Genomic DNA, 20,949 nt, shown 5'->3' on the forward strand with positions numbered 1-20,949 from the left:
GGTGCAAGCTCCAACTCGGTTTGACAGTGAAAACTGCAGGAACTTCAAAACGGCACTAGGAAACAGACTGAGAAAGCAGAGAAAATGTGTCTCCTGCAACCCGTTCCCTTGGTGCTAGATGAACGAACGTCTCTCCACTTGCTCAGTTCTGAGAGATAAGTGTGTGTGAAAGCCGTCCTTCACCTAGCTTGTTGGGAACACAAAGTTTCTTTTCAGTTGCAAACTCCATTCCATACATATATATGGGAAGGTACTAGCTCCAACTCGGTTTTACAGTGAAAACTGCAGGAACTTCAAACCGGCACTATTAAACAGACTGAGAAAGCAGAGAAAAAGTGTCTCCTGCAACCCGTTCCCTTGGTGCTAGATGAACGAACGTCTCTCCACTTGCTCAGTTCTGAGAGATACGTGTGTGTGAAAGCCGTCCTTCACCTAGCTTGTTGGGAACACAAAGTTTCTTTTCAGTTGCAAACTCCATTCCATACATATATATGGGGATTTAGAAGCTCCAACTCGGTTTTACAGTGAAAACTGCAGGAACTTCAAAACGGCACTAGGAAACAGACTGAGAAAGCAGAGAAAAAGTGTCTCCTGCAACCCGTTCCCTTGGTGCTAGATGAACGAACGTCTCTCCACTTGCTCAGTTCTGAGAGATAAGTGTGTGTGAGAGCCGTCCTTCACCTAGCTTGTTGGGAACACAAAGTTTCTTTTCAGTTGCAAACTCCATTCCATACATATATATGGGGAATTACTAGCTCCAACGCGGTTTTACAGTGAAAACTGCAGGAACTTCAAACCGGCACTATGAAACAGACTGAGAAAGCAGAGACAAAGTGTCTCCTGCAACCCGTTCCCTTGGTGCTAGATGAACGAACGTCTCTCCACTTGCTCAGTTCTGAGAGATAAGTGTGTGTGAAAGCCGTCCTTCACCTAGCTTTTTGGGAACACAAAGTTTCTTTTCAGTTGCAAACTCCATTCCATACATATATATTTGGAGGTAGAAGCTCCAACTCGGTTTTACAGTGAAAACTGCAGGAACTTCAAACCGGCACTAGGAAACAGACTGAGAAAGCAGAGTAAAAGTGTCTCCTGCAACCCGTTCCCTTGGTGCTAGATGAACGAACGTCTCTCCACTTGCTCAGTTCTGAGAGTTAAATGTGTGTGAAAGCCGTCCTTCACCTAGCTTGTTGGGAACACAAAGTTTCTTTTCAGTTGCAAACTCCATTCCATACATATATATGGGGAGGTACAAGCTCCAACTCGGTTTGACAGTGAAAACTGCAGGAACTTGAAAAAGGCACTAGGAAACAGACTGAGAATGCAGAGAAAATGTGTCTCCTGCAACCCGTTCCCTTGGTGCTAGATGAACGAAAGTCTCTCCACTTGCTCAGTTCTGAGAGATAAGTGTGTGTGAAAGCCGTCCTTCACCTAGCTTGTTGGGAACACAAAGTTTCTTTTCAGTTGCAAACTCCATTCCATACATATATATGGGGAGGAACTAGCTCCAACTCGGTTTTACAGTGAAAACTGCAGGAACTTCAAACCGGCACTAGGAAACATACTGAGAAAGAAGAGAAAAAGTGTCACCTGCAACCCGTTCCCTTGGTGCTAGATGAACGAACGTCTCTCCACTTGCTCAGTTCTGAGAGATAAGTGTGTGTGAATGCCGTCCTTAACCTAGCTTGTTGGGAACACAAAGTTTCTTTTCAGTTGCAAACTCCATTCCATACATATATATGGGGAGGTAGAAGCTCCAACTCGGTTTTACCGTGAAAACTGCAGGAACTTCAAACCGGCACTAGGAAACAGACTGAGAATGCAGAGAAAAAGTGTCTCCTGCAACCCGTTCCCTTGGTGCTAGATGAACGAACGTCTCTCCACTTGCTCAGTTCTGAGAGATAAGTGTGTGTGAAAGCCGTCCTTCAAGTAGCTTGTTGGGAACACAAAGTTTCTTTTCAGTTGCAAACTCCATTCCATACATATATATGGGGAGGTACAAGCTCCAACTCGGTTTGACAGTGAAAACTGCAGGAACTTCAAACCGGCACTAGGAAACAGACTGAGAAAGCAGAGAAAAAGTGTCTCCTGCAACCCGTTCCCTTGGTGCTAGATGAACGAACGTCTCTCCAGTTGCTCAGTTCTGAGAGATAAGTTTATGTGAAAGCCGTCCTTCACCTAGCTTTCTGGGAACACAAAGTTTCTTTTCAGTTGCAAACTCCATTCCATACATATATATGGGGAGGTACTAGCTCCAACTCGGTTTTACAGTGAAAACTGCAGGAACTTCAAACCAGCACTAGGAAACAGACTGAGAAAGCAGAGAAAAAGTGTCTCCTGCAACCCGTTCCCTTGGTGCTAGATGAACGAACGTCTCTCCACTTGCTCTGTTCTGAGAGATAATTGTGTGTGAAAGCCGTCCTTCACCTAGCTTGTTGGGAACACAAAGTTTCTTTTCAGTTGCAAACTCCATTCCATACATATATATGGGGAGGTAGAAGCTCCAACTCGGTTTTACAGTGAAAACTGCAGGAACTTCAAACCGGCACTAGGAAACATACTGAGAAAGCAGAGAAAATATGTCCCCTGCAACCCGTTCCCTAGGTGCTAGATGAACGAACGTCTCTCCACTTGCTCAGTTCTGAGAGATAAGTGTGTGTGAAAGCCGTCCTTCACCTAGCTTGTTGGGAACACAAAGTTTCTTTTCAGTTGCAAACTCCATTCCATACATATATATGGGGAGGTAGAAGCTCCAACTCGGTTTGACAGTGAAAACTGCAGGAACTTCAAACCGGCACTAGGAAACAGACTGAGAAAGCAGAGAAAAAGTGTCTCCTGCAACCCGTTCCCTTGGTGCTAGATGAACGAACGTCTCTCCACTTGCTCAGTTCTGAGAGATAAGTGTGTGTGAAAGCCGTCCTTCACCTAGCTTGTTGGGAACACAAAGTTTCTTTTCAGTTGCAAACTCCATTCCATACATATATATGGGGAGGTACAAGCTCCAACTCGGTTTGACAGTGAAAACTGCAGGAACTTCAAACCGGCACTAGGAAACAGACTGAGAAAGCAGAGAAAAAGTGTCTCCTGCAACCCGTTCCCTTGGTGCTAGATGAAAGAACGTCTCTCCACTTGCTCAGTTCTGAGAGATAATGTGTGTGAAAGCCGTCCTTCAACTAGCTTGTTGGGAACACAAAGTTTCTTTTCAGTTGCAATCTCCATTCCATACATATATATTTGGAGGTAGAAGCTCCAACTCGGTTTTACAGTGAAAACTGCAGGAACTTCTAACCGGCACTAGGAAACAGACTGAGAAAGCAGAGAAAAAGTGTCTCCTGCAACCCGTTCCCTTGGTGCTAGATGAACGAACGTCTCTCCACTTGCTCAGTTCTGAGAGATAAGTGTGTGTGAAAGCCGTCCTTCACCTAGCTTTCTGGGAACACAAAGTTTCTTTTCAGTTGCAAACTCCATTCCATACATATATATGGGGAGGTACAAGCTCCAACTCGGTTTGACAGTGAAAACTGCAGGAACTTCAAACCGGCACTAGGAAACAGACTGAGAAAGCAGAGAAAAAGTGTCTCCTGCATCCCGTTCCATTGGTGCTAGATGAACGAACGTCTCTCCACTTCCTCAGTTCTGAGAGATAAGTGTGTGTGAAAGCCGTCCTTCACCTAGCTTGTTGTGAACACAAAGTTTCTTTTCAGTTGCAAACTCCATTCCATACATATATATGGGGAGGTACTAGCTCCAACTCGGTTTTACAGTGAAAACTGCAGGAACTTCAAACCGGCACTAGGAAACAGACTGAGAAAGCAGAGAAAAAGTGTCTCCTGCAACCCGTTCCCTTGGTGCTAGATGAACGAACGTCTCTCCACTTGCTCTGTTCTGAGAGATAAGTGTGTGTGAAAGCCGTCCTTCACCTAGCTTGTTGGGAACACAAAGTTTCTTTTCAGTTGCAAAGTCCATTCCATACTTATATATGGGGAGGTAGAAGCTCAAACTCTGTTTTACAGTGAAAACTGCAGGAACTTCAAACCGGCACTAGGAAACAGACTGAGAAAGCAGAGAAAAAGTGTCTCCTGCAACCCGTTCCCTTAGTGCTAGATGAACGAACGTCTCTCCACTTGCTCAGTTCTGAGAGATAAGTGTGTGTGAAAGCCGTCCTTCACCTAGCTTTTTGGGAACACAAAGAATCTTTTCAGTTGCAAACTCCATTCCATACATATATATTTGGAGGTAGAAGCTCCAACTCGGTTTTACAGTGAAAACGGCAGGAACTTCAAACCGGCACTAGGAAACAGACTGAGAAAGCAGAGAAAAAGTGTCTCCTGCAAACCGTTCCCTTGGTGCTAGATGAACGAACGTCTCTCCACTTGCTCAGTTCTGAGAGATAAGTGTGTGTGAAAGCTGTCCTTCAACTAGCTTGTTCGGAACACAAAGTTTCTTTTCAGTTGCAAACTCCATTCCATACATATATATGGGGAGGTACTAGCTCCAACTCGGTTTGACAGTGAAAACTGCAGGAACATCAAACCGGCACTAGGAAAGAGACTGAGAAAGCAGAGAAAAAGTGTCTCCTGCAACCCGTTCCCTTGGTGCTAGATGAACGAACGTCTCTCCACTTGCTCAGTTCTGAGAGATAAGTGTGTGTGAAAGCCGTCCTTCATCTAGCTTGTTGGGAACACAAAGTTTCTTTTCAGTTGCAAACTTCATTCCATACATATATATGGGGAGGTAGAAATTCCAACTCGGTTTTACAGTGAAAACTGCAGGAACTTCAAACCGGCACTAGGAAACAGACTGAGAAAGCAGAGAAAAAGTGTCTCCTGCAACCCGTTCCCTTGGTGATAGATGAACGAACGTCTCTCCACTTGCTCAGTTCTGTGAGATATGTGTGTTTGAAAGCCGTCCTTCACCTATCTTGTTGGGAACACAAAGTTTCTTTTCAGTTGCAAACTCCATTCCATACATATATATGGGGAGGTACAAGCTCCAACTCGGTTTTACAGTGAAAACTGCAGGAACTTCAAACCGGCACTAGGAAACATACTGAAAAAGCAGAAAAAATGTGTCCCCTGCAACCCGTTCCCTAGGTGCTAGATGAACGAACGTCTCTCCACTTGCTCAGTTCTGAGAGATAAGTGTGTTTGAAAGCCCTCCTTCACCTAGCTTGTTGGGAACACAAAGTTTCTTTTCAGTTGCAAACTCCATTCCATACATATATATGGGGAGGTAGAAGCTCCAACTCGGTTTTACAGTGAAAACTGCAGGAACTTCAAACCGGCACTAGGAAACAGACTGAGAAAGCAGAGAAAAAGTGTCTCCTGCAACCCGTTCCCTTGGTGCTAGATGAACGAACGTCTCTCCACTTGCTCAGTTCTGAGAGATAAGTGTGTGTGAAAGCCGTCCTTCACCTAGCTTGTTGGGAACACAAAGTTTCTTTTCAGTTGCAAACCCCATTCCATACATATATATGGGGAGGTACTAGCTCCAACTCGGTTTTACAGTGAAAACTGCAGGAACTTCAAACCGGCACTAGGAAACAGACTGAGAAAGCAGAGAAAAAGTGTCTCCTGCAACCCGTTCCCTTGGTGCTAGATGAACGAACGTCTCTCCACTTGCTCAGTTCTTAGAGATAAGTGTGTGTGAAAGCCGTCCTTCACCTAGCTTGTTGTGAACACAAAGTTTCTTTTCAGTTGCAAACTCCATTCCATACATATATATGGGGAGGTACTAGCTCCAACACGGTTTTACAGTGAAAACTGCAGGAACTTCAAACCAGCACTAGGAAACAGACTGAGAAAGCAGAGAAAAAGTGTCTCCTGCAACCCGTTCCCTTGGTGCTAGATGAACGAACGTCTCTCCACTTGCTCTGTTCTGAGAGATAAGTGTGTGTGAAAGCCGTCCTTCACCTAGCTTGTTGGGAACACAAAGTTTCTTTTCAGTTGCAAACTCCATTCCATACATATATATGGGGAGGTAGAAGCTCCAACTCTGTTTTACAGTGAAAACTGCAGGAACTTCAAACCGGCACTAGGAAACATACTGAGAAAGATGAGAAAATGTGTCACCTGCAACCCGTTCCCTTGGTGCTAGATGAACGAACGTCTCTCCACTTGCTCAGTTCTGAGAGATAAGTGTGTGTGAAAGCCTTCCTTCACCTAGCTTGTTGGGAACACAAAGTTTCTTTTCAGTTGCAAACTCCATTCCATACATATATATGGGGAGGTACAAGCTCCAACTCGGTTTTACAGTGAAAACTGCAGGAACTTCAAACCGGCACTAGGAAACATACTGAGAAAGCAGAAAAAATGTGTCCCCTGCAACCCGTTCCCTAGGTGCTAGATGAACGAACGTCTCTCCACTTGCTCAGTTCTGAGAGATAAGTGTGTTTGAAAGCCGTCCTTCACCTAGCTTGTTGGGAACACAAAGTTTCTTTTCAGTTGCAAACTCCATTCCATACATATATATGGGGAGGTAGAAGCTCCAACTCGGTTTTACAGTGAAAACTGCAGGAACTTCAAACCGGCACTAGGAAACAGACTGAGAAAGCAGAGAAAAAGTGTCTCCTGCAACCCGTTCCCTTGGTGCTAGATGAACGAACGTCTCTCCACTTGCTCAGTTCTGAGAGATAAGTGTGTGTGAAAGCCGTCCTTCACCTAGCTTGTTGTGAACACAAAGTTTCTTTTCAGTTGCAAACTCCATTCCATACATATATATGGGGAGGTACTAGCTCCAACACGGTTTTACAGTGAAAACTGCAGGAACTTCAAACCAGCACTAGGAAACAGACTGAGAAAGCAGAGAAAAAGTGTCTCCTGCAACCCGTTCCCTTGGTGCTAGATGAACGAACGTCTCTCCACTTGCTCTGTTCTGAGAGATAAATGTGTGTGAAAGCCGTCCTTCACCTAGCTTGTTGGGAACACAAAGTTTCTTTTCAGTTGCAAACTCCATTCCATACATATATATGGGGAGGTAGAAGCTCCAACTCGGTTTTACAGTGAAAACTGCAGGAACTTCAAACCGGCACTAGGAAACAGACTGAGAAAGATGAGAAAATGTGTCACCTGCAACCCGTTCCCTTGGTGCTAGATGAACGAACGTCTCTCCACTTGCTCAGTTCTGAGAGATAAATGTGTGTGAAAGCCGTCCTTCACCTAGCTTGTTGGGAACACAAAGTTTCTTTTCAGTTGCAAACTCCATTCCATACATATATATGGGGAGGTACAAGCTCCAACTCGGTTTTACAGTGAAAACTGCAGGAACTTCAAACCGGCACTAGGAAACATACTGAGAAAGCAGAAAGAATGTGTCCCCTGCAACCCGTTCCCTAGGTGCTAGATGAACGAACGTCTCTCCACTTGCTCAGTTCTGAGGGATAAGTGTGTTTGAAAGCCGTCCTTCACCTAGCTTGTTGGGAACACAAAGTTTCTTTTCAGTTGCAAACTCCATTCCATACATATATATGGGGAGGTAGAAGCTCCAACTCGGTTTTACAGTGAAAACTGCAGGAACTTCAAACCGGCACTAGGAAACAGACTGAGAAAGCAGAGAAAAAGTGTCTCCTGCAACCCGTTCCCTTGGTGCTAGATGAACGAACGTCTCTCCACTTGCTCTGTTCTGAGAGATAAGTGTGTGTTAAAGCCGTCCTTCACCTAGCTTGTTGGGAACACAAAGTTTCTTTTCAGTTGCAAACTCCATTCCATACATATATATGAGGAGGTACTAGCTCCAACTCGATTTTACAGTGAAAACTGCAGGAACTTCAAACCGGCACTAGGAAACAGACTGAGAAAGCAGAGAAAAAGTGTCTCCTGCAACCCGTTCCCTTGGTGCTAGATGAACGAACGTTTCTCCACTTGCTCAGTTCTGAGAGATAAGTGTGTGTGAAATCCGTCCTTCACCTAGCTTGTTGGGAACACAAAGTTTCTTTTCAGTTGCAAACTCCATTCCATACATATATATTTGGAGGTAGAAAATCCAACTCGGTTTTACAGTGAAAACTGCAGGAACTTCCAACCGGCACTGGGAAACAGTCTGAGAAAGCAGAGAAAAAGTGTCTCCTGCAACCCGTTCCCTTGGTGCTAGATGAACGAACGTCTCTCCACTTGCTCAGTTCTGAGAGATAAGTGTGTGTGAAAGCCGTCCTTCAACTAGCTTGTTGGGAACACAAAGTTTCTTTTCAGTTGCAAACTCCATTCCATACATATATATTTGGAGGTAGAAGATCCAACTCGGTTTTACAGTGAAAACTGCAGGAACTTCAAACCGGCACTGGGAAACAGTCTGAGAAAGCAGAGAAAAAGGGTCTCCTGCAACCCGTTCCCTTGGTGCTAGATGAACGAACGTCTCTCCACTTGCTCAGTTCTGAGAGATAAGTGTGTGTGAAAGCCGTCCTTCACCTAGCTTTTTGGGAACACAAAGTTTCTTTTCAGTTGCAAACTCCATTCCATACATATATATTTGGAGGTAGAAGCTCCAACTCGGTTTTACAGTGAAAACTGCAGGAACTTCAAACCGGCACTAGGAAACAGACTGAGAAAGCAGAGAAAATGTGTCTCCTGCAACCCGTTCCCTTGGTGCTAGATGAACGAACGTCTCTCCACTTTCTAAGTTCTGAGAGATAAGTGTGTGTGAAAGCCGTCCTTCACCTAGCTTGTTGGGAACACAAAGTTTCTTTTCAGTTGCAAACTCCATTCCATACATATATATGGGGAGGTACTAGCTCCAACTCGGTTTTACAGTGAAAACTGCAGGAACTTCAAACCGGCACTAGGAAACAGACTGAGAAAGCAGAGAAAAAGTGTCTCCTGCAACCCGTTCACTTGGTGCTAGATGAACGAACGTCTCTCCACTTGCTCAGTTCTGAGAGATAAGTGTGTGTGAAAGTCGTCCTTCACCTAGCTTGTTGGGAACACAAAGTTTCTTTTCAGTTGCAAACTCCATTCCATACATATATATGGGGAGGTACTAGCTCCAACTCGGTTTTACAGTGAAAACTGCAGGAACTTCAAACCGGCACTAGGAAACAGACTGAGAAAGCAGAGAAAAAGTGTCTCCTGCAACCCGTTCCCTTGGTGCTAGATGAACGAACGTCTCTCCAATTGCTCAGTTCTGAGAGATAAGTGTGTGTGAAAGCCGTCCTTCACCTATCTTTTTGGGAACACACAGTTTCTTTTCAGTTGCAAACTCCATTCCATACATATATATATGGAGGTAGAAGCTCCAACTCGGTTTTACAGTGAAAACTGCAGGAACTTCAAATCGGCACTAGGAAACAGACTGAGAAAGCAGAGAAAAAGTGTCTCCTGCAACCCGTTCCCTTGGTGCTAGATGAACGAACGTCTCTCCACTTGCTCAGTTCTGAGAGATAAGTGTGTTTGAAAGCCCTCCTTCACCTAGCTTGTTGGGAACACAAAGTTTCTTTTCAGTTGCAAACTCCATTCCATACATATATATGGGGAGGTAGAAGCTCCAACTCGGTTTTACAGTGAAAACTGCAGGAACTTCAAACCGGCACTAGGAAACAGACTGAGAAAGCAGAGAAAAAGTGTCTCCTGCAACCCGTTCCCTTGGTGCTAGATGAACGAACGTCTCTCCACTTGCTCAGTTCTGAGAGATAAGTGTGTGTGAAAGCCGTCCTTCACCTAGCTTGTTGGGAACACAAAGTTTCTTTTCAGTTGCAAACCCCATTCCATACATATATATGGGGAGGTACTAGCTCCAACTCGGTTTTACAGTGAAAACTGCAGGAACTTCAAACCGGCACTAGGAAACAGACTGAGAAAGCAGAGAAAAAGTGTCTCCTGCAACCCGTTCCCTTGGTGCTAGATGAACGAACGTCTCTCCACTTGCTCAGTTCTTAGAGATAAGTGTGTGTGAAAGCCGTCCTTCACCTAGCTTGTTGTGAACACAAAGTTTCTTTTCAGTTGCAAACTCCATTCCATACATATATATGGGGAGGTACTAGCTCCAACACGGTTTTACAGTGAAAACTGCAGGAACTTCAAACCAGCACTAGGAAACAGACTGAGAAAGCAGAGAAAAAGTGTCTCCTGCAACCCGTTCCCTTGGTGCTAGATGAACGAACGTCTCTCCACTTGCTCTGTTCTGAGAGATAAGTGTGTGTGAAAGCCGTCCTTCACCTAGCTTGTTGGGAACACAAAGTTTCTTTTCAGTTGCAAACTCCATTCCATACATATATATGGGGAGGTAGAAGCTCCAACTCTGTTTTACAGTGAAAACTGCAGGAACTTCAAACCGGCACTAGGAAACATACTGAGAAAGATGAGAAAATGTGTCACCTGCAACCCGTTCCCTTGGTGCTAGATGAACGAACGTCTCTCCACTTGCTCAGTTCTGAGAGATAAGTGTGTGTGAAAGCCTTCCTTCACCTAGCTTGTTGGGAACACAAAGTTTCTTTTCAGTTGCAAACTCCATTCCATACATATATATGGGGAGGTACAAGCTCCAACTCGGTTTTACAGTGAAAACTGCAGGAACTTCAAACCGGCACTAGGAAACATACTGAGAAAGCAGAAAAAATGTGTCCCCTGCAACCCGTTCCCTAGGTGCTAGATGAACGAACGTCTCTCCACTTGCTCAGTTCTGAGAGATAAGTGTGTTTGAAAGCCGTCCTTCACCTAGCTTGTTGGGAACACAAAGTTTCTTTTCAGTTGCAAACTCCATTCCATACATATATATGGGGAGGTAGAAGCTCCAACTCGGTTTTACAGTGAAAACTGCAGGAACTTCAAACCGGCACTAGGAAACAGACTGAGAAAGCAGAGAAAAAGTGTCTCCTGCAACCCGTTCCCTTGGTGCTAGATGAACGAACGTCTCTCCACTTGCTCAGTTCTGAGAGATAAGTGTGTGTGAAAGCCGTCCTTCACCTAGCTTGTTGTGAACACAAAGTTTCTTTTCAGTTGCAAACTCCATTCCATACATATATATGGGGAGGTACTAGCTCCAACACGGTTTTACAGTGAAAACTGCAGGAACTTCAAACCAGCACTAGGAAACAGACTGAGAAAGCAGAGAAAAAGTGTCTCCTGCAACCCGTTCCCTTGGTGCTAGATGAACGAACGTCTCTCCACTTGCTCTGTTCTGAGAGATAAATGTGTGTGAAAGCCGTCCTTCACCTAGCTTGTTGGGAACACAAAGTTTCTTTTCAGTTGCAAACTCCATTCCATACATATATATGGGGAGGTAGAAGCTCCAACTCGGTTTTACAGTGAAAACTGCAGGAACTTCAAACCGGCACTAGGAAACAGACTGAGAAAGATGAGAAAATGTGTCACCTGCAACCCGTTCCCTTGGTGCTAGATGAACGAACGTCTCTCCACTTGCTCAGTTCTGAGAGATAAATGTGTGTGAAAGCCGTCCTTCACCTAGCTTGTTGGGAACACAAAGTTTCTTTTCAGTTGCAAACTCCATTCCATACATATATATGGGGAGGTACAAGCTCCAACTCGGTTTTACAGTGAAAACTGCAGGAACTTCAAACCGGCACTAGGAAACATACTGAGAAAGCAGAAAGAATGTGTCCCCTGCAACCCGTTCCCTAGGTGCTAGATGAACGAACGTCTCTCCACTTGCTCAGTTCTGAGGGATAAGTGTGTTTGAAAGCCGTCCTTCACCTAGCTTGTTGGGAACACAAAGTTTCTTTTCAGTTGCAAACTCCATTCCATACATATATATGGGGAGGTAGAAGCTCCAACTCGGTTTTACAGTGAAAACTGCAGGAACTTCAAACCGGCACTAGGAAACAGACTGAGAAAGCAGAGAAAAAGTGTCTCCTGCAACCCGTTCCCTTGGTGCTAGATGAACGAACGTCTCTCCACTTGCTCTGTTCTGAGAGATAAGTGTGTGTTAAAGCCGTCCTTCACCTAGCTTGTTGGGAACACAAAGTTTCTTTTCAGTTGCAAACTCCATTCCATACATATATATGAGGAGGTACTAGCTCCAACTCGATTTTACAGTGAAAACTGCAGGAACTTCAAACCGGCACTAGGAAACAGACTGAGAAAGCAGAGAAAAAGTGTCTCCTGCAACCCGTTCCCTTGGTGCTAGATGAACGAACGTTTCTCCACTTGCTCAGTTCTGAGAGATAAGTGTGTGTGAAAGCCGTCCTTCACCTAGCTTGTTGGGAACACAAAGTTTCTTTTCAGTTGCAAACTCCATTCCATACATATATATTTGGAGGTAGAAAATCCAACTCGGTTTTACAGTGAAAACTGCAGGAACTTCCAACCGGCACTGGGAAACAGTCTGAGAAAGCAGAGAAAAAGTGTCTCCTGCAACCCGTTCCCTTGGTGCTAGATGAACGAACGTCTCTCCACTTGCTCAGTTCTGAGAGATAAGTGTGTGTGAAAGCCGTCCTTCAACTAGCTTGTTGGGAACACAAAGTTTCTTTTCAGTTGCAAACTCCATTCCATACATATATATTTGGAGGTAGAAGATCCAACTCGGTTTTACAGTGAAAACTGCAGGAACTTCAAACCGGCACTGGGAAACAGTCTGAGAAAGCAGAGAAAAAGGGTCTCCTGCAACCCGTTCCCTTGGTGCTAGATGAACGAACGTCTCTCCACTTGCTCAGTTCTGAGAGATAAGTGTGTGTGAAAGCCGTCCTTCACCTAGCTTTTTGGGAACACAAAGTTTCTTTTCAGTTGCAAACTCCATTCCATACATATATATTTGGAGGTAGAAGCCCCAACTCGGTTTTACAGTGAAAACTGCAGGAACTTCAAACCGGCACTAGGAAACAGACTGAGAAAGCAGAGAAAATGTGTCTCCTGCAACCCGTTCCCTTGGTGCTAGATGAACGAACGTCTCTCCACTTTCTAAGTTCTGAGAGATAAGTGTGTGTGAAAGCCGTCCTTCACCTAGCTTGTTGGGAACACAAAGTTTCTTTTCAGTTGCAAACTCCATTCCATACATATATATGGGGAGGTACTAGCTCCAACTCGGTTTTACAGTGAAAACTGCAGGAACTTCAAACCGGCACTAGGAAACAGACTGAGAAAGCAGAGAAAAAGTGTCTCCTGCAACCCGTTCACTTGGTGCTAGATGAACGAACGTCTCTCCACTTGCTCAGTTCTGAGAGATAAGTGTGTGTGAAAGTCGTCCTTCACCTAGCTTGTTGGGAACACAAAGTTTCTTTTCAGTTGCAAACTCCATTCCATACATATATATGGGGAGGTACTAGCTCCAACTCGGTTTTACAGTGAAAACTGCAGGAACTTCAAACCGGCACTAGGAAACAGACTGAGAAAGCAGAGAAAAAGTGTCTCCTGCAACCCGTTCCCTTGGTGCTAGATGAACGAACGTCTCTCCAATTGCTCAGTTCTGAGAGATAAGTGTGTGTGAAAGCCGTCCTTCACCTATCTTTTTGGGAACACACAGTTTCTTTTCAGTTGCAAACTCCATTCCATACATATATATATGGAAGTAGAAGCTCCAACTCGGTTTTACAGTGAAAACTGCAGGAACTTCAAATCGGCACTAGGAAACAGACTGAGAAAGCAGAGAAAAAGTGTCTCCTGCAACCCGTTCCCTTGGTGCTAGATGAACGAACGTCTCTCCACTTGCTCAGTTCTGAGAGATAAGTGTGTGTGAAAGCCGTCCTTCACCTAGCTTGTTGGGAACACAAAGTTTCTTTTCAGTTGCAAACCCCATTCCATACATATATATGGGGTGGTACTAGCTCCAACTCGATTTTACAGTGAAAACTGCAGGATCTTCAAACCGGCACTGGGAAACAGTCTGAGAAAGCAGAGAAAAAGTGTCTCCTGCAACCCGTTCCCTTGGTGCTAGATGAACGAACGTCTCTCCACTTGCTCAGTTCTGAGAGATAAGTGTGTGTGAAAGCCGTCCTTCACCTAGCTTTTTGGGAACACAAAGTTTCTTTTCAGTTGCAAACTCCATTCCATACATATATATTTGGAGGTAGAAGCTCCAACTCGGTTTTACAGTGAAAACTGCAGGAACTTCAAACCGGCACTAGGAAACAGACTGAGAAAGCAGAGAAAAAGTGTCTCCTGCAACCCGTTCCCTTGGTGCTAGATGAATGAACGTCTCTCCACTTGCTCAGTTCTGAGAGATAAGTGTGTGTGAAAGCCGTCCTTCAACTAGCTTGTTGGGAACACAAAGTTTCTTTTCAGTTGCAAACTCCATTCCATACATATATATGGGGAGGTACAAGCTCCAACTCGGTTTTACAGTGAAAACTGCAGGAACTTCAAACCGGCACTAGGAAACAGACTGAGAAAGCAGAGAAAAAGTGTCTCCTGCAACCCGTTCCCTTGGTGCTAGATGAACGAACGTCTCTCCACTTGCTCAGTTCTGAGAGATAAGTGTGTGTGAAAGCCGTCCTTCACCTAGCTTGTTGGGAACACAAAGTTTCTTTTCAGTTGCAAACTCCATTCCATACATATATATGGGGAGGTACTAGCTCCAACTCGGTTTTACAGTGAAAACTGCAGGAACTTCAAACCGGCACTAGGAAACAGACTGAGAAAGCAGAGAAAAAGTGTCTCCTGCAACCCGTTCCCTTGGTGCTAGATGAACGAACGTCTCTCCACTTGCTCAGTTCTGAGAGATAAGTGTGTGTGAAAGCCGTCCTTCACCTATCTTTTTGGGAACACAAAGTTTCTTTTCAGTTGCAAACTCCATTCCATACATATATATATGGAGGTAGAAGCTCCAACTCGGTTTTACAGTGAAAACTGCAGGAACTTCAAACCGGCACTAGGAAACAGACTGAGAAAGCAGAGAAAAAGTGTCTCCTGCAACCGGTTCCCTTGGTGCTAGATGAACGAACGTCTCTCCACTTGCTCAGTTCTGAGAGATAAGTGTGTGTGAAAGCCGTCCTTCACCTAGCTTGTTGGGAACACAAAGTTTCTTTTCAGTTGCAAACTCCATTCCATACATATATATGGGGAGGTACTAGCTCCAACTCGGTTTTACAGTGAAAACTGCATTAACTTCAAACCGGCACTAGGAAACAGACTGAGAAAGCAGAGAAAAAGTGTCTCCTGCAACCCGTTCACTTGGTGCTAGATGAACGAACGTCTCTCCACTTGCTCAGTTCTGAGAGATAAGTGTGTGTGAAAGTCGTCCTTCACCTAGCTTGTTGGGAACACAAAGTTTCTTTTCAGTTGCAAACTCCATTCCATACATATATATGGGGAGGTACTAGCTCCAACTCGGTTTTACAGTGAAAACTGCAGGAACTTCAAACCGGCACTAGGAAACAGACTGAGAAAGCAGAGAAAAAGTGTCTCCTGCAACCCGTTCCCTTGGTGCTAGATGAACGAACGTCTCTCCAATTGCTCAGTTCTGAGAGATAAGTGTGTGTGAAAGCCGTCCTTCACCTATCTTTTTGGGAACACACAGTTTCTTTTCAGTTGCAAACTCCATTCCATACATATATATATGGAGGTAGAAGCTCCAACTCGGTTTTACAGTGAAAACTGCAGGAACTTCAAATCGGCACTAGGAAACAGACTGAGAAAGCAGAGAAAAAGTGTCTCCTGCAACCCGTTCCCTTGGTGCTAGATGAACGAACGTCTCTCCACTTGCTCAGTTCTGAGAGATAAGTGTGTGTGAAAGCCGTCCTTCACATAGCTTGTTGGGAACACAAAGTTTCTTTTCAGTTGCAAACCCCATTCCATACATATATATGGGGTGGTACTAGCTCCAACTCGATTTTACAGTGAAAACTGCAGGATCTTCAAACCGGCACTGGGAAACAGTCTGAGAAAGCAGAGAAAAAGTGTCTCCTGCAACCCGTTCCCTTGGTGCTAGATGAACGAACGTCTCTCCACTTGCTCAGTTCTGAGAGATAAGTGTGTGTGAAAGCCGTCCTTCACCTAGCTTTTTGGGAACACAAAGTTTCTTTTCAGTTGCAAACTCCATTCCATACATATATATTTGGAGGTAGAAGCTCCAACTCGGTTTTACAGTGAAAACTGCAGGAACTTCAAACCGGCACTAGGAAACAGACTGAGAAAGCAGAGAAAAAGTGTCTCCTGCAACCCGTTCCCTTGGTGCTAGATGAATGAACGTCTCTCCACTTGCTCAGTTCTGAGAGATAAGTGTGTGTGAAAGCCGTCCTTCAACTAGCTTGTTGGGAACACAAAGTTTCTTTTCAGTTGCAAACTCCATTCCATACATATATATGGGGAGGTACAAGCTCCAACTCGGTTTTACAGTGAAAACTGCAGGAACTTCAAACCGGCACTAGGAAACAGACTGAGAAAGCAGAGAAAAAGTGTCTCCTGCAACCAGTTCCCTTGGTGCTAGATGAACGAACGTCTCTCCACTTGCTCAGTTCTGAGAGATAAGTGTGTGTGAAAGCCGTCCTTCACCTAGCTTGTTGGGAACACAAAGTTTCTTTTCAGTTGCAAACTCCATTCCATACATATATATGGGGAGGTACTAGCTCCAACTCGGGTTTACAGTGAAAACTGCAGGAACTTCAAACCGGCACTAGGAAACAGACTGAGAAAGCAGAGAAAAAGTGTCTCCTGCAACCCGTTCCCTTGGTGCTAGATGAACGAACGTCTCTCCACTTGCTCAGTTCTGAGAGATAAGTGTGTGTGAAAGCCGTCCTTCACCTATCTTTTTGGGAACACAAAGTTTCTTTTCAGTTGCAAACTCCATTCCATACATATATATATGGAGGTAGAAGCTTCAACTCGGTTTTACAGTGAAAACTGCAGGAACTTCAAACCGGCACTAGGAAACAGACTGAGAAAGCAGAGAAAAAGTGTCTCCTGCAACCGGTTCCCTTGGTGCTAGATGAACGAACGTCTCTCCACTTGCTCAGTTCTGAGAGATAAGTGTGTGTGAAAGCCGTCCTTCACCTAGCTTGTTGGGAACACAAAGTTTCTTTTCAGTTGCAAACTCCATTCCATACTTATATATGGGGAGGTACTAGCTCCAACTCGGTTTTACAGTGAAAACTGCAGGAACTTCAAACCGGCACTAGGAAACAGACTGCGAAAGCAGAGAAAAAGTGTCTCCTGCAACCCGTTCCCTTGGTGCTAGATGAACGAACGTCTCTCCACTTGCTCAGTTCTGAGAGATAAGTGTGTGTGAAAGCCGTCCTTCACTTAGCTTGTTGGGAACACAAAGTTTCTTTTCAGTTGCAAACTCCATTCCATACATATATACGGGGAGATACTAGCTCCAACTCGGTTTTACAGTGAAAACTGCAGGAACTTCAAACCGGCACTAGGAAACAGACTGAGAAAGCAGAGAAAAAGTGTCTCCTGCAACCCGTTCCCTTGGTGCTAGATGAACGAACGTCTCTCCACTTGCTCAGTTCTGAGAGATAAGTGTGTGTGAAAGCCGTCCTTCACCTAGCTTGTTGGGAACACAAAGTTTCTTTTCAGTTGCAAACTCCATTCCATACATATATATGGGGAGGTACTAGCTCCAACTCGGTTTTACAGTGAAAACTGCAGGAACTTCAAACCGGCACTAGGAAAGAGTCTGAGAAAGCAGAGAAAAAGTGTCTCCTGCAACCCGTTCCCTTGGTGCTAGATGAACGAACGTCTCTCCACTTGCTCATTTCTGAGAGATAAGTGTGTGTGAAAGCCGTCCTTCACCTAGCTTTTTGGGAACACAAAGTTTCTTTTCAGTTGCAAACTCCATTCCATACATATATATTTGGAGGTAGAAGCTCCAACTCGGTTTTACAGTGAAAAATGCAGGAACTTCAAACCGGCACTAGGAAACAGACTGAGAAAGCAGAGAAAAAGTGTCTCCTGCAACCCGTTCCCTTGGTGCTAGATGAACGAACGTCTCTCCACTTGCTCAGTTCTGAGAGATAAGTGTGTGTGAAAGCCGTCCTTCACCTAGCTTGTTGGGAACACAAAGTTACTTTTCAGTTGCAAACTCCATTCCATACATATATATGGGGAGGTACTAGCTCCAACTCGGTTTTACAGTGAAAACTGCAGGAACTTCAAACCGGCACTAGGAAACAGACTGCGAAAGCAGAGAAAAAGTGTCTCCTGCAACCCGTTCCCTTGGTGCTAGATGAACGAACTTCTCTCCACTTGCTCAGTTCTGAGAGATAAGTGTGTGTGAAAGCCGTCCTTCACCTAGCTTGTTGGGAACACAAAGTTTCTTTTCAGTTGCAAACTCCATTCCATACATATATACGGGGAGGTACTAGCTCCAACTCGGTTTTACAGTGAAAACTGCAGGAACTTCAAACCGGCACTAGGAAACAGACTGAGAAAGCAGAGAAAAAGTGTCTCCTGCAACCCGTTCCCTTGGTGCTAGATGAACGAACGTCTCTCCACTTGCTCAGTTCTGAGAGATAAGTGTGTGTGAAAGCCGTCCTTCACCTAGCTTGTTGGGAACACAAAGTTTCTTTTCAGTTGCCAACTCCATTCCATACATATATATTTGGAGGTAGAAGTTCCAACTCGGTTTTACAGTGAAAACTGCAGGAACTTCAAACCGGCACTGGGAAACAGTCTGAGAAAGCAGAGAAAAAGTGTCTCCTGCAACCCGTTCCCTTGGTGCTAGATGAACGAACGTCTCTCCACTTGCTCAGTTCTGAGAGATAAGTGTGTGTGAAAGCCGTACTTCACCTAGCTTGTTGGGAACACAAATTTTCTTTTCAGTTGCAAACTCCATTCCATACATATATATTTGGAGGTAGAAGATCCAACTCGGTTTTACAGTGAAAACTGCAGGAACTTCAAACCGGCACTGGGAAACAGTCTGAGAAAGCAGAGAAAAAGTGTCTCCTGCAACCCGTTCCCTTGGTGCTAGATGAACGAACGTCTCTCCACTTGCTCAGTTCTGAGAGATAAGTGTGTGTGAAAGCCGTCCTTCACCTAGCTTTTTGGGAACACAAAGTTTCTTTTCAGTTGCAAACTCCATTCCATACATATATATTTGGAGGTAGAAGCTCCAACTCGGTTTTACAGTGAAAACTGCAGGAACTTCAAACCGGCACTAGGAAACAGACTGAGAAAGCAGAGAAAAAGTGTCTCCTGCAACCCGTTCCCTTGGTGCTAGATGAACGAACGTCTCTCCACTTTCTAAGTTCTGAGAGATAAGTGTGTGTGAAAGCCGTCCTTCACCTAGCTTGTTGGGAACACAAAGTTTCTTTTCAGTTGCAAACTCCATTCCATACATATATATGGGGAGGTACTAGCTCCAACTCGGTTTTACAGTGAAAACTGCAGGAACTTCAAACCGGCACTAGGAAACAGACTGAGAAAGCAGAGAAAAAGTGTCTCCTGCAACCCGTTCCCTTGGTGCTAGATGAACGAACGTCTCTCCACTTGCTCAGTTCTGAGAGATAAGTGTGTGTGAAAGCCGTCCTTCACCTAGCTTGTTGGGAACACAAAGTTTCTTTTCAGTTGCAAACTCCATTCCATACATATATATGGGGAGGTACTAGCTCCAACTCGGTTTTACAGTGAAAACTGCAGGAACTTCAAACCGGCACTAGGAAACAGACTGAGAAAGCAGAGAAAAAGTGTCTCCTGCAACCCGTTCCCTTGGTGCTAGATGAACGAACGTCTCTCCAATTGCTCAGTTCTGAGAGATAAGTGTGTGTGAAAGCCGTCCTTCACCTATCTTTTTGGGAACACACAGTTTCTTTTCAGTTGCAAACTCCATTCCATACATATATATATGGAGGTAGAAGCTCCAACTCGGTTTTACAGTGAAAACTGCAGGAACTTCAAATCGGCACTAGGAAACAGACTGAGAAAGCAGAGAAAAAGGGTCTCCTGCAACCGGTTCCCTTGGTGCTAGATGAACGAACGTCTCTCCACTTGCTCAGTTCTGAGAGATAAGTGTGTGTGAAAGCCGTCCTTCACCTAGCTTGTTGGGAACACAAAGTTTCTTTTCAGTTGCAAACTCCATTCCATACATATATATGGGGAGGTACTAGCTCCAACTCGGTTTTACAGTGAAAACTGCAGGAACTTCAAACCGGCACTAGGAAACAGACTGAGAAAGCAGAGAAAAAGTGTCTCCTGCAACCCGTTCACTTGGTGCTAGATGAACGAACGTCTCTCCACTTGCTCAGTTCTGAGAGATAAGTGTGTGTGAAAGTCGTCCTTCACCTAGCTTGTTGGGAACACAAAGTTTCTTTTCAGTTGCAAACTCCATTCCATACATATATATGGGGAGGTACTAGCTCCAACTCGGTTTTACAGTGAAAACTCCAGGAACTTCAAACCGGCACTAGGAAACAGACTGAGAAAGCAGAGAAAAAGTGTCTCCTGCAACCCGTTCCCTTGGTGCTAGATGAACGAACGTCTCTCCAATTGCTCAGTTCTGAGAGATAAGTGTGTGTGAAAGCCGTCCTTCACCTATCTTTTTGGGAACACACAGTTTCTTTTCAGTTGCAAACTCCATTCCATACATATATATATGGAGGTAGAAGCTCCAACTCGGTTTTACAGTGAAAACTGCAGGAACTTCAAATCGGCACTAGGAAACAGACTGAGAAAGCAGAGAAAAAGTGTCTCCTGCAACCCGTTCCCTTGGTGCTAGATGAACGAACGTCTCTCCACTTGCTCAGTTCTGAGAGATAAGTGTGTGTGAAAGCCGTCCTTCACCTAGCTTGTTGGGAACACAAAGTTTCTTTTCAGTTGCAAACCCCATTCCATACATATATATGGGGTGGTACTAGCTCCAACTCGATTTTACAGTGAAAACTGCAGGATCTTCAAACCGGCACTGGGAAACAGTCTGAGAAAGCAGAGAAAAAGTGTCTCCTGCAACCCGTTCCCTTGGTGCTAGATGAACGAAAGTCTCTCCACTTGCTCAGTTCTGAGAGATAAGTGTGTGTGAAAGCCGTCCTTCACCTAGCTTTTTGGGAACACAAAGTTTCTTTTCAGTTGCAAACTCCATTCCATACATATATATTTGGAGGTAGAAGCTCCAACTCGGTTTTACAGTGAAAAC

The sequence above is a fragment of the Camelus dromedarius genome, unplaced genomic scaffold, assembly GCF_036321535.1.
Source record: "Camelus dromedarius isolate mCamDro1 unplaced genomic scaffold, mCamDro1.pat HAP1_SCAFFOLD_120, whole genome shotgun sequence".
Taxonomy (NCBI): domain Eukaryota; kingdom Metazoa; phylum Chordata; class Mammalia; order Artiodactyla; family Camelidae; genus Camelus; species Camelus dromedarius.